The 13,278-nt window shown below is 36.9% G+C and overlaps 1 long non-coding RNA gene across 5 annotated transcripts in view; it reads right to left on the bottom strand.

Annotated features, from left to right (window-relative positions):
- LOC129531652 (uncharacterized) overlaps positions 1–13,278 on the bottom strand; it is a 556,454-nt gene that overhangs the window by 20,793 nt on the left and 522,383 nt on the right. The window lies entirely within an intron of this gene.

Below are 13,278 nucleotides of genomic sequence, written 5' to 3'. Positions count from 1 at the left end.
GTTCCAAAACGATCTCCTTTGACTACATGTCTCACATCCAGGTCACACTGATGCAAAATGTGGGCTCCCACAGCCTTGGGCAGCTCTGCCTCTGTGGTTTTGCAGAGTATAGCCCCCCTCCTGGTTGTTTTCAAAGTCTGGCATTCAATGTCTGTGGCGGTTCCAGACACACAGTGCAAGCTGTTGGTGGATCTACAATTCTGTGGTCTGAAGGATGGTGGCATTCTTCTCACAGCTCCTCTAGGCAGTGGTCCAGTGGGGACTTTGTGTGGGGGCTCTGCTAGGGCACTTCCCTTCTACACTGCCTTAGCAGAGTTTCTCCATGCGGGCTCCGCCCATGCAGCAAACTTCTGCCTGGACATCCAAGTGTTTTCATACATCTTCGGAAATCCAGACAGAGGTTTCTAAACCTCAATTCTTGACTCCTATGAACCCGCAGCCTCAACACTATGTGCAAGCCACCAAGGCTTGGGGCTTGCATCCTCTGAAGCAAGGGACTGAGCTGTACATTGGCCCCTTTTAGCTACAGCTGGATCTGAAGCAGCTGGTAGGCAGAGTACCATGTCCTGAGGCTGCATAGAAGAGGGGTGTCCTGGGCCCAGCCCAGGAAACCATTTTTCCCTCCTAGGCCTCTGGGCTTGTGATGGGAGGTGCTCCCATGAAGGTCTCTGACATGCCCTGGATATATTTTCTTGGCTCCTCATTATTTATGCAAATTTCTGCAGCTGGCTTGAATTTCTCCCCAGAAAATGGGGTTTTCCTTTCTATCACATTCATCAGGCTAAAATTTTCCAAACTTTTATGCTCTGCTTCCTCTTGAATGATTTGTTGCTTAGACATTTCTTCCACCAGGTATCCTAAATCATCTCTCTCAAGTTCAAAGTTCCACAGATATCTAGGATGGGGCAAAATGCCACCAGTCTCTTTGCATAGCAAATGTCACCTTTACTTCAGTTCCCAACAAGTTCCTCATCTCCACCTGAGACCACCTGAGCCTTAACTTCATTGTCCATATCACTATCAGCATTTTGGTCAAAGCCATTCAGCAAGTCTCTAGGAGGTTTCAAACTTACCCACATCTTCTTGTCTTATGAGCCCTCCAAGTCTCTAGATTGTTCCAAACATTCCCACATTTTCCTGTCTTCTGAGCCCTCCAAACTAGTCCAGCCTCTGCTTGTTACCCAGTTACAAAGTCACTTCCACATTTTCAGTATCTTTACAGTAGTGTCCCACTCTGCCATACCTATTTACTGTGTTAGTACATTCTCATGCAGCTATGAAGAAATATATGAGACTGGGTAACTTATAAAGGAAAGAGGTTTAATTGACACACAGTTACACATGGCTGGGATGGTCTCAGGAAACTTACAATCATGGCAGAAGGAGAAGCAAACACATCCTTCTTCCCAAAGCAGCAGGAGAGAAAAGTGCTGATCAAAGGGGGAAAAGCCCCTTATAAAACCATCAGATCTTGGCCAGGCATGGTGGCTCATGCCTGTCATCTCAGCACTTTGGGAGGCCAAGGTGGGTGGAATACTTGAGGTCAGGGGTTCAGGATCAGTCTGGCCAACATGGTGAAACAACATGTCTAATAAAATACAAAAATTAGCTGGGCATGGTGGCAGGCACCTGTAGTCCCAGCTACTTGGGAGTCTGAGGAAGGTCAATCTCTTGAATGTGGGGGTGGAGGTTGCAGTGAGCAGAGATTTTGTCACTGCATTTCAGCTTGGGTGACTGAGTGAGTGAGACTCCATCTCAAAAAAAAAAACAAACAAAAACAAACAAAAAAACAACCATCAGATCTTGTGAGAGCTCGCTCACTATCGTGAGAACAGCATGGGGAGGGTAACTGCTCCCATGATTCAATTACCTCCCTCCGGGCCCCTCCCTTGACACATAGGGATTATGAGAACTATAGTTCAAGTTGAGATTCTAGTGGGGACGCAGCCAAACCATATCAACCGCTTTTTGTTAAACAATCCCTGTTGCTGAGTTAAGCATCTTTTACTGCTCTGCACATACTCAATACTTTCCATTGTCCAAATTTTTGCTTAAACCATTCTTTGAAGATTCCCAACTCTTCTTTTGTAGAAATATTAGCCATTCCTCAAAATACAGTACAGGTATCTTCCCAATTCCACATTTCAACTATAGGCAATTAGAAATGCTCCAAATTCTAAAAACACATTGACCACATTGTGATGCAATCATCCTCTACACATATTTATAGTTATTTACCTTACATACCGTATGAATCTGTTCTCCAATTGCTATACAGAACTACCTGAGACTTGGTAAATTTTTTTTTAAGAGGTTTAATTGGCTCATGGTTCCATAGGCTCTGTAGGAAGCATGGCTCAGGGAGGCCTCAGGAAATGTACAATCATGGCAGAAGGCAAAGAGGAAGCGAGCATGTCTTTACATGTGGGGGACATGCTACACATTTTAAAACAACCAGATATCATGAGAACTCACTCATTATCATAAGTAGAGCAAAGGGGGAAATCTGCCCCCATGATCCAATCACCTCCCACCAGTTTCCTCCCTGAACTTGGGAATTACAATTTGAAACGAGATCTGGGTAGGGACACAGAGTCAAACATATCACATACTATCACTCTCCAAGGATAGAAGGCTCACTGAAAATTTTAACATGATTTATATGAGACCATATGTTGGATACAAGGGGTCTCATATATATTCAGAAATTGGAAAAAAATCAATGAATGAATAAATATCAGTTGAAAAGAAGAAATTGATTTTAAGACTTTATACTAAAAACAGTTTTAAATATTCACCTCTGTTAACTCCCTTAAAATGATAGTAATTGAAATGAGATCAGAAGTCAGATCCAAACGTTAAATTCAGGTTTTCTAATTACAATGCTTTCCACTTATTTTCTTACAAAATCAACAAATGAGATGTACAAAATTTGAAACAGTTAAAGCTACAGTTATATTATTGGTGAAAAATCTCATAGAGTTTGCAATTCAAATGGTTAATTTTATTTAAACCATTTTTATTTTTATATACAATTAAAACTAAAGAAAAAATAACCAGAACTTAAAAAAGAAAGGAAAAAAGCAAATATAATTTTACATGCATTGTCATATATCAGACTCAACATATTTTGTTTCTGAAACTTTTATAATGTGGAGGTGTCTCATATTCTCATTTGTATTCTGCCCAAACAGCTGTCATTCACCACCTGCTATGCAAAGCCCACTCATACTTTTAAAAGCCTCTAGAATTATATTAAAAAAGATTCTTCCAAATCAGTTAACTGTACTTTAAATGTCACCCACACCTCTGCATGGCAGTCAAAAAAAAGTATCAAAGTGAGAAGGTAAATAACACTAAGCTTTATATTTACTCCCATCCAAATCCACAAAATCTTTCATAAGCTAGCATAATATACTTTGAATTATGCTGAAGGGTTAGAGAGTGAAATAAGCACAGAGGAAAATGTGTGCATGAAGACACCTGTATTTTTAAAGCCATGTCTACCTAGAAGCCAAGTTGTTAATCCACAGATGACACTAGGAAGACCAAAATGTTAAGACTGATGACACATATGAGGAAGACGCCCTGCTAACATCAATTTTTCAATGCTTGTACTCCTGAATCTAAGTTTATACTTAAAACCCTAGAAGCAACTGGACACTTCTGCAACATCAGCTGCTCAGGAAAAATCCAGACAGCTTCCACCAACATCTCACAGTTGTGGTAGGCATGGGTTGCGCAGGACCTGGGTTCAGTTTCACTACTCTATCCCAAGGAATAGTATATGTTTTTATGAACGTAAAGGGACTTCGTTCTCTTTCATAATTGTGAAAATGGTTCCTCTTAAAAGGATTTCATATGTTTAGTAGAAAAAGAAGGGCAAAAGATGGTCAGGTCAAGAAGGCTAGTGTGGAAGACACAGGCAGTTTATTTTAACAAATGAAAAAAAAAAAAACTACGCTAATTTGAAATCTTAATAATGATCAACTTTATACCCCAATTCTCTAGGAAAACAATTGGCAGCAGTGGAAGAGCAAGGTGGCTCAGCACACAATAGTTGCCCTGACTTGGCTTTATTACAGACAGAATCAATAATATTCTGTCAATGCCCCTGTACAGATGGCATCTCACTCTCAGTTTAGAGAGCTAATAAAAATCTACATCCTTTCACACCACAGGAGAACTGCAGCACCCTATAAATAATGAGGATAATTTAAGACGAGGATTTTTCCTAGAATTTCAATTTCCAAAAATTCATATATAACTGTCCCTCAGTTTCTAAAGTTTTGCTTGTACAAACATTGACTCATTCTTCCATAGAATTTTTATATGGTTGCCAAAGGTACTGGAAGCCCATTAAAAGAGTTAAGTTCTGCCGAAGGGAAAAATAATAACCACGAACAGAGTAAATGCGTAAGAGTAATTTCTTATTTCTTAGCAAATAATCTAATTACTTTTTACAATGTCAGAGGAAACAACGCACAGTTCTCTTTCATTTCAAATATGCTAATAGGCTCAAACTGCTGAAAAAAATAAAGATTTAATACTCTTTCAAAGGAGAAAGATTTAATCTAAGAGCAAGTTATTTTAGCCATAAAAATATAAGAATGAATTAACCAAGAAGAAATAAAACATAGGCACTGTGCACTTATGACGTTGTTGCCACTACTAAAGTTCATTAAGCATTCTCAATGTACTGGGGTCGCATATATAACAAAGGTTGGAACGATATCTACCTTCAGAATTTAGGAGGTAGATTTAGGAGGTAGATGTTTTGTTTCAGACTTCTTTCACCAATGGCTATTTTGTATCATTCTCTGTTCTTTCTGCTTACCAGGGGCATTCAGAGGCAATTCTTTTTCTGCCACAAAAGTTTCAATGTTCCAAACCCAAGGTAAAAATGGAAAACCACTGTAAATTAAACCTACCAAGAGAATAACAAGGATGAAGAACTGCAGAACAGAGGATTACTAAGAAAACTTGATGAAAACAGGTTACTACTTTTTTTTTTTTTTTGAGACGGTGTTTCGCTCTGTCGCCCAGGCTGGAGTGCAGTGGCACGGTCTCTGCTCACTGCAAGCTCCACCTCCCGGGTTCACGTCATTCTCCTGCCTCAGCCTCTCGAGCAGCTGGCACTACAGGCGCCCGCCGCCACGCTCGGCTAATTTGTTTTTGTATTTTTAGTAGAGACGGGATTTCACCGTGTTAACCAGGATGGTCTGGATCTCCTGACCTCATGATCAGCCCGCCGCAGCCTCCCAAAGAGGGGTTACTACTTTTAGGTTTTAGATAGTCATTATGGAGATAAGGCTTTGAAACAACAATAGAAAAGTAAAGACACAAGTTATTATTGGACAGATGTAGATCATTGTCGACTGCCTTTTTTATTTTAGATTCCACAATATTTGCTTTTTGAATCTGTCTTTACCATGGTAGTTACAACTACTCCCTTGAAAGACGAACGCGGAAATTTTCTATAAGATGCATGTATAATATTTAAAAATTTTTCTTGAATAGTCCCTGGATATTATAATGCAGACATCAATATACTCATTGGTTGAATACTAGAGTTATATAAAACTTTTTCAAGACTTTTTTCTAGGCAGCTGCTCTCTTGTAATATTTTATATGGTCATGAGAGCAAGCTCAAGTCTCCTTCCCTTCTCATAAGGGTACTCATTCCATCCTGGGGGCTGTACTCTCATGATCTCACCTAAACTTAATTACCTCTCAAAGGTCCCACCTCCTAATACTATCCCATTAGAAGGCAGGGTTTCACCATATGAATTTTAGAGAAACACAAACATGGAGTTCATAACAATTATATGTCGTAATCCCCTGAAATCCATGAAACGTTAAGTGGCCAAGTAAAATCTCTAGATTCTGATCTCCTCTGGTGGGGATATTCACAAATATTTTTTATTTTATTTTATTTATTTTTATTTTTATGCTATTTTATTTTATTTTATTTTGAGATGGAGTCTCGCTCTGTTGCCCAGGCTGGAGTGCAGTTGCACTATCTCTGTTCACTGCAAGCTCCGCCTCCCGGGTTCACGCCATTTTCCTGCCTCAGCCGCCCGCCACCACGCCCGGCTAATTGTTTGTATTTTCAGTACAGACGGGGTTTCGCCGTGTTAGCCAACATGGTCTTGATCTCCTGACCTTGTGATCAGCCCGCCTCAGCCTCCCAAAGTGCTGGGATTACAGGTGTGGGCCACTGCGCCCAGCCCATAAATACGTTTAAAATTGTACTTACTATTTTTTTCTCAATTGTTGAGAAACTGCTTACATTTTCTTTAAAGTTCTGACCTCATCATAAGAGCTACGCACACTAATCACTCTATTCTGTAAGTTTAATTATTACTTATATTTCATCCTCAATTATTTCTTTTTAGCTGGAGGAATTTATAGTTAGAAGTATACAACAGCATATGCTCCTTTTCACATGTTAAAATAATTATTCTTTTGAGAACATTTTGTTAACTTCATTTACAGAGCTCTAAATTCCATCCAAGTAAAAATGTGATAAATGAAAACTCAAATAAAAAAATAAGTAATTAGATGTTTTTACACTGTAGAAATAGACTTTAAAATAAAATTGCAATTACATAACATTACTGGCCTTCCCATTTGGTAGGATATATGTGACAAAAAACTTAAGTGTCATAAAGAGGTAAATGGATTATGATCTATAGAAATACTGGAGTATGTGCCTGGTCCTCAAGGAAGTAAAGCTAAAAGAAGAAAAATGTTCACAGTGTCAAGTGCTCCAAATACAATGAGCAGGACTTAACACATAGGAATAAAGTCAGGGTGTGTTTTGAAAATGTGAACAGCAATGTTATGGCATAAAACACATGTTATGAAAAAGGCTTAACTGCTTGTAGGATCTTTACAATTGGTACACAAAACTCCCCAAACAACCTGGGCTAAATAAATTTATTTTCTTTGATTTAGACATTTTAATACACTTCTTTTTATTATGGAATATTTGTTTCTAATCTAATTTGTGGTTATATAAATCATCACTTGTAGTGTAATTTTTTTTCAGAAGAAAAAAAATCTTCAATACAGCTATTAGCTTCTCCCTGGTGGAAGGTTATATGTCAGTTTTCTGTCTGATTTTACTCTCCACTTTCAATTTAAAAACAAGCAGTGATCATATATATAGATGCGAAGGGAAATTTATCAGAAGCAGACTGTCATTCCTGAATATGATGTAGGAGAGAGAAATACTACAGCCAAGGAGGATATTATTTAATTTCAATTGTTTTGACATTTTATATTGCAGCAAGAAAATGGAAAATGAAAACTTACACATTTTTTTCTTATGCTCAAGACAAAAATTATATTTATCATCTACATATTGTTATTGTTACTAGAAGAAAATATCAAAAATATTAAAAATACACAATAAACTGTAAGGTTATTGTGTGATTAGGTAAAGCATATGATATTATGATATTAAAAGTGTGAAATATCTTTATTCAATGCACTGGGTAATATCCATGGTTCTATTCTGATAAATAACATTTAAATAAAGTTCTTGAAGTGTGATCTCTAAGTTTTGGGTTATATTTGGCAAATTGGATAAATATTTTATATGTCATATTATAAGCTTACCATCCTGAAAATAGAATTTAACAATTGAAGAATAATGAAAAGGTCAACTTAAAAATACTTTACCTATTTTTCTTCCCTCTGTTTTAGTTCTCAGCACTTCTTTCTCCATGTATCATTTCATTGTTGGTCACTTGACATATAGCAGAGGAATGAGAAAGCAGTGAATATCCAGTAACTTGGCTAAAATGTATAAATCTTATTTCTGGTTTCTTGGCAGATATATAAAGATCTTGGAAATCATCGCTTCCATACCCACAACAAGAAAAATCTAAATGAACTGAAGATCAACAATCCTTTTTAAATCCATCAGAAAAATTGATGTTCAGCAAACAGAAACAGTTTGACCTCTTCATTTCCAATTTGGATGCCCTTTATTTTTTTTTCTCTTGTCTGATTGCTCTGGCTAAGACTTCCAGTACTATGTTGAATAGAATTGATATAAGTGAGTATCCTTGTCTTGTTCCAGTTCTTGGGGAACGGCTTTCAACTTTTTGACATTCAGTATTATGTTGGCTGGGGGTTTGTTATACATGGCTTTTATTACTTTGAGGTAAGTCCCTTCTATGCCTATTGTGTTGAAAGGTTTTATCATAAAGGGATGCTGGATTTTATCAAATGATTTTTCTGCATCGATTGATATTATCCTGTAATTTTTGTTTTTAATTCTTTTTATGTTAGGTATCACATTTATTAACTTGCATATACTAAATCATCCCTTCATCTCTAGGGTGAGACCCACTTGATCATGATGAATTATCTTTTTGATGTGCTGTTGGGTTCAGTTAGCTAGGATTTTGTTGAGCATTTTTGCAACTCTGCTCATCAGCGATATTGGTATGTAGGGTTTTGTTTGTTTGTTTTTGTTGTTGTTTGTTTGTTTTGAGACAGAGTTTCACTCTTGTTGCCCCGGGTGGAGTGCAATGGCGTGATCTCGGCTCACTGAAACCTCCGCTTCCCGGATTCAAGTGATTCTCCTGCCTCAGCTCCCCCGTGTAGCTGGGATTACAGGCATGCACCACCATGTCCGGCTAATTTTGTATTTTTAGTAGAGACGGGGTTTCTCCATGTTGGTCAGGCTGGTCTCAAACTCTTGACCTCATGTGATCGGCCTGCCTCGGCCCTCGAAAGGGCTAGGATTACAGGCTAGTTTTCTTTTTCTTTTCTTTTCTTTTCTTTTTTTCTTTTTGCTATTTTTTTTTCCTGATTTTGGTATTAGGGTGATACTGGCTTCATACAATGATTTACATGGGATTCCTTCTTTCTCTATGCTTTAGAATAGTTTCAGCAGGAATAGTAGCAAGTCTTCTTTGAAGGCTTGGCAGAATTCTGCTGATTGTATACCTAGAAAACTCTAAAGACTCATCCAAAAAGCTCCTAGATCCAATAAACAAATTCAGTAAAGTCTCAGGATATAAAATCAATATACACAAATCAGTAGTTCTGTTCCACATCAACAATGACTAAGCTGAGAATCAAATGAAGAACTCAATCCCTTTTACAACAGCTGCAAAAAAATAAAATTAAATACTTAGAAATATACTTATCCAAGGAGGTGAAAGACCTCTCCAAGGAAAACTACAAAGCACTGCTGAAAGAATCGTAAATGACACAAACAAATGGAAACACACCCAATGCTCATGGATGGGAAAAATCAATATTTTGAAAATGACCACACTGCCAAAAGCAATCTACAGACTCAATACAATTCCCAGCAAAATACCATCATCATTCTTCACAGAACTAGAAAAAACAATTCTAAAATTCATATGGAACCAAAAAAGAGCCAGAATAGCCAAAGCAAGACTAAGCGAAAAGAACAAAGCTGACGGCATCGCATTACCCAACTTCAAATTGTACTGAAAGGCTATGGTTACCAACACAGCATGATACTGGTATAAAAATAAGCATGTGGACCAGTGGAACAGAATAGAGAATCCATAATTAAAGCCGAATACTTAACAGACAACTGAACTTCATCAAAGCATTCCAAAACATAAATTGGTGAAAGGACACCCTATTCAATAAACAGTGCTGGAAAAACTGGCAAGCCACATGAAGAAAAATGAAACTGGATTAATTTATCTCACCTTATACAAAAAGTACACGCAAGGTAGATCAAAGACTTAAATCTAAGACCCAAAGTCATAAATTTATAGAAGACAGCATTGGAAAAACTCTTCTGGACATTGACTTAGGTAAAGATTTCATGACTGAGACCTACAGAGCAAATGCAACAAAAACAAAAATAAATAAATATGACTTAATTAAACTAAAAAGCTTCTGCACAGCAAAACTAGTAATCAGCAGAGTAAACAGACAACCCACAATGTGGGAGAAAATATTTTCAAACTATGCAACCAACATAGTTTGTTTGTTGTATCCAGAATCTACACGGAACTCAAATAAATCAGCAAGAAAGAAACAATACCATCAAAAAGTGGGCAAAGAACATGAATAGACATTTCTCAAAAGATCCACACATGAAAAAATTCTGAACATTACTAATCATCAGGGAAATGCAATTAAAACCACAATGAGATACTACCTTATTCCTCCAAGAATGGTTATTATAAAAAGTCAAAAAACAATAGATGTTGGTGTGGAGGTGGTGAAAAGGGAACAACTTACACTGCTGGTGGGAATGTAAATTACCACCTCGAATCCTTGAAGAACTAAAGGTAGAACTACTATTTGATCCAGCAATCCCACTACTGGATACGTATCCAAAGGAAAAGATGTCATTATATGAAAGAGGCAGATGCACGTGCATGCTTATAGCAGCACAACTCACAATTGCAAAGATATGGAAGCAACCAAACTAAGTGCCCACCAACCAATGAATGGATAAAGAAAATGTGATATACATATACCATAGAATACTACACAGGCATAAAAAAAGGAACAAAATGATGTCTTTTGGATGCAACTTGGATGGAGCTGGAGGTCATTATTCTAAGTGAAGTAACTCAACAATAAAAAATTGGATGGAGCTGGAGGCCATTATTCTAAGTGAAGTAACTCAAGAATAAAAAATCAAATACATATTCTCACTTGTAAGTAGGAGCTAAGCTATGAGGCTGCAAAGGCATAAGAATGATATAAGAGACTGGAGACTCTGGGTGAAAGCCTGGGATGGGAGTGAGGGATAAAATATTACATATTGGGTACAATGGGCACTGCTTGAGTGACAGGTGTACTAAAATCTCAGAAATCACCACTAAAGAACTTATCTATATAATAAAAAACCACCTGTACCCCAAAAGCTATTGAAAGAAAATAATTGATGTTTACAGGGAAGCCACTACTCTAAAAACTACAGAGAAAGACAGATAGACACAGAGAATCACAGCTAACCAGGAGTAGAATCTCACACGTAGAGCTAATATTAGTAGGAATATAACAAGCAACAAACAACCCCATTAAAATGTAGGCAAAGAACATGAACAGACACTTCCCAAAATAAGACATACATGAGGTCAACAAGCATATGGAAAAATGTTAAACATCACTGATCATTAGATCAATGCAAATCAAAACCACAATGAGATATAATCTCACACATGTCAGAATGCTGGTGAGGTTGCAGAGAAAAGAGTACGTATACATTGCTGATGGGAATATGAATTAGTTTAGCCATTGTGGAAAGCTGCTTGGCAATTTCTCAAATAACTTAGAACGGAAATACTATTTGATCTAGCAATCCCATTTTTGGTCATATACACAAAGGAATATAAATCATTCTGCCATAAAGACAAATGCACACATATATTCATTGCAGCACTAAAATTAAAAAAAAGTAAAATAAATTAAAAAATGAAAATTTAAAAAAAAATCAGTTAATTGCTGGAAGCAATCTAACAAGGCTAACCAAGGGTGTATGGAGAGAAAATTCAAATTACTAAGAGTAGAAATTAAATAGGAAATTACTATATATCTCTAGGACGTTAAAACAGCAATGAAAGAATATTATGAACTATTTTATGCCCATAAATTTGATAACCTAGCTGAAGCAGACCAATGCCTGAGAAGATACGATGTACCCAGATTCACACAAGGATAAATATGTAATATAAATAGGTGAATATCTATTTATGCAATTCAATCAACAATTAATAACTTTTCAAAATACAAAGAACCAGGCCTAGATATTTTCACTGGCGAATTCTACCAAACATTTTATGAACAAATGACACAAATCCTCTACAATGTGTTCCAGAAAATAGAAGCAGAAGGAACACTTCCTAACTCGTTGTATGAGGTCTCATTACCCAAATGCAAAAACTGACAAAGACAGTACAAGAAAGGAAACTACAGACCAATATCTTTCATAAATACAGATGCAAAAATCCACAACAAAATATTTGAATCCAGTATTGCATGTAGTTATACAATAAGCATGACCAAATGGGATTTCTCTTTGGTATACAAGGTGGACTCAACATTATAAAATCAATTAATGTAGTTAACAATCAACAGGCTAGAGAAGAAAAATGATATAATCATATTCACAGTTTCAGGAAAAGCACTTGACAAAATCCAACATTCGTGTTAAAAATTCTCAGCAAACTAGAAATACAGTGGAACTCCCTCAGCTTGATAAAGAATGCCGGCAAAAAATGTATGGTAAATATCATACTTAATGATGAGAAACAAGGTTCTTTGTCCCTAAGTTTGAGAAAAAGGCAAATATATACCCTCTCACTACTACTGTGCAATATCATACTAAAAGTCCTTAGGAATGAAATAAAACAAGAGAAGAAAATAAAAGATATAAAGATTAGAGAGGAAGAAATAAAGCTGCCTTGTTTGCAGGTAACGTGAGTGTCTATGTAGAAAATCTCAGAAAATCAACTAAAGAACTCCTAGAAGTAACAAGCCATTATAGCAACGTTGCAGGCTAGAAGAAATGAGGGCTGGGCGCGGTGGCTCACGCCTATAATCCTAGCACTTTGGGTGGCCGAGGCGGGCGGATCACGAGGTCAGGAGATTGAGACCATCCTGGCTAACACGGTGAAACCCCGTCTCTACAAAAAATACAAAAAAATTAGCTGGGCATGGTGGCGGGCGCCTGCAGTCCCAGCTACTCGGGAGGCTGAGGCAGGAGAATGGCGTGAACTCAGGAGGCAGAGCTTGCAGTGAGCCGAGATCGCGCCACTGCACTCCAGCCTGGGTGACAGAGCAAGACTCCATCTCAAAAAAAATAAAATAAACTAAAAATGAAAATAAAAACGAAGAAGAAATGAGCAATAGAAATTTGAAACTAAGAACACGACGTCATTTATAATTGCACCAAAAAATAAATATGTAGGTATAAATTTAACAAAATATGTAAAAGATCTCTGTGAGTAAAAACTAGAAAACCCCGATAAAAGAAATCTAAGAATATTTAAATAAATGGAGATGTATTTCATGTTCGTAGATAAAAGACAATATTAAGGGCCAGTTCTTCCCAACTTGGTTTGTATATTCAATTTAATCCTAAGTAAAATTCCAAAAAGTTATTTTGTGAAAACTGATTATAAGTTCATTTGGAAAAGAAAAAGACTTAGAATGGCCAACACAATATTGAAGAAGAAGAACGAAGTTGAAATACTTAAACTACCGAACTTGAAGTCTTATTTTAAAACTGCAGTAATTAAGACAATCTGGTAT

This window comes from Gorilla gorilla, chromosome 1 (genome assembly GCF_029281585.2).
Source record: "Gorilla gorilla gorilla isolate KB3781 chromosome 1, NHGRI_mGorGor1-v2.1_pri, whole genome shotgun sequence".
Taxonomy (NCBI): Eukaryota; Metazoa; Chordata; class Mammalia; order Primates; family Hominidae; genus Gorilla; species Gorilla gorilla.
Note: the sequence above shows the minus strand (reverse complement) of the source record. Positions and strands in the feature narration are given on the sequence as shown.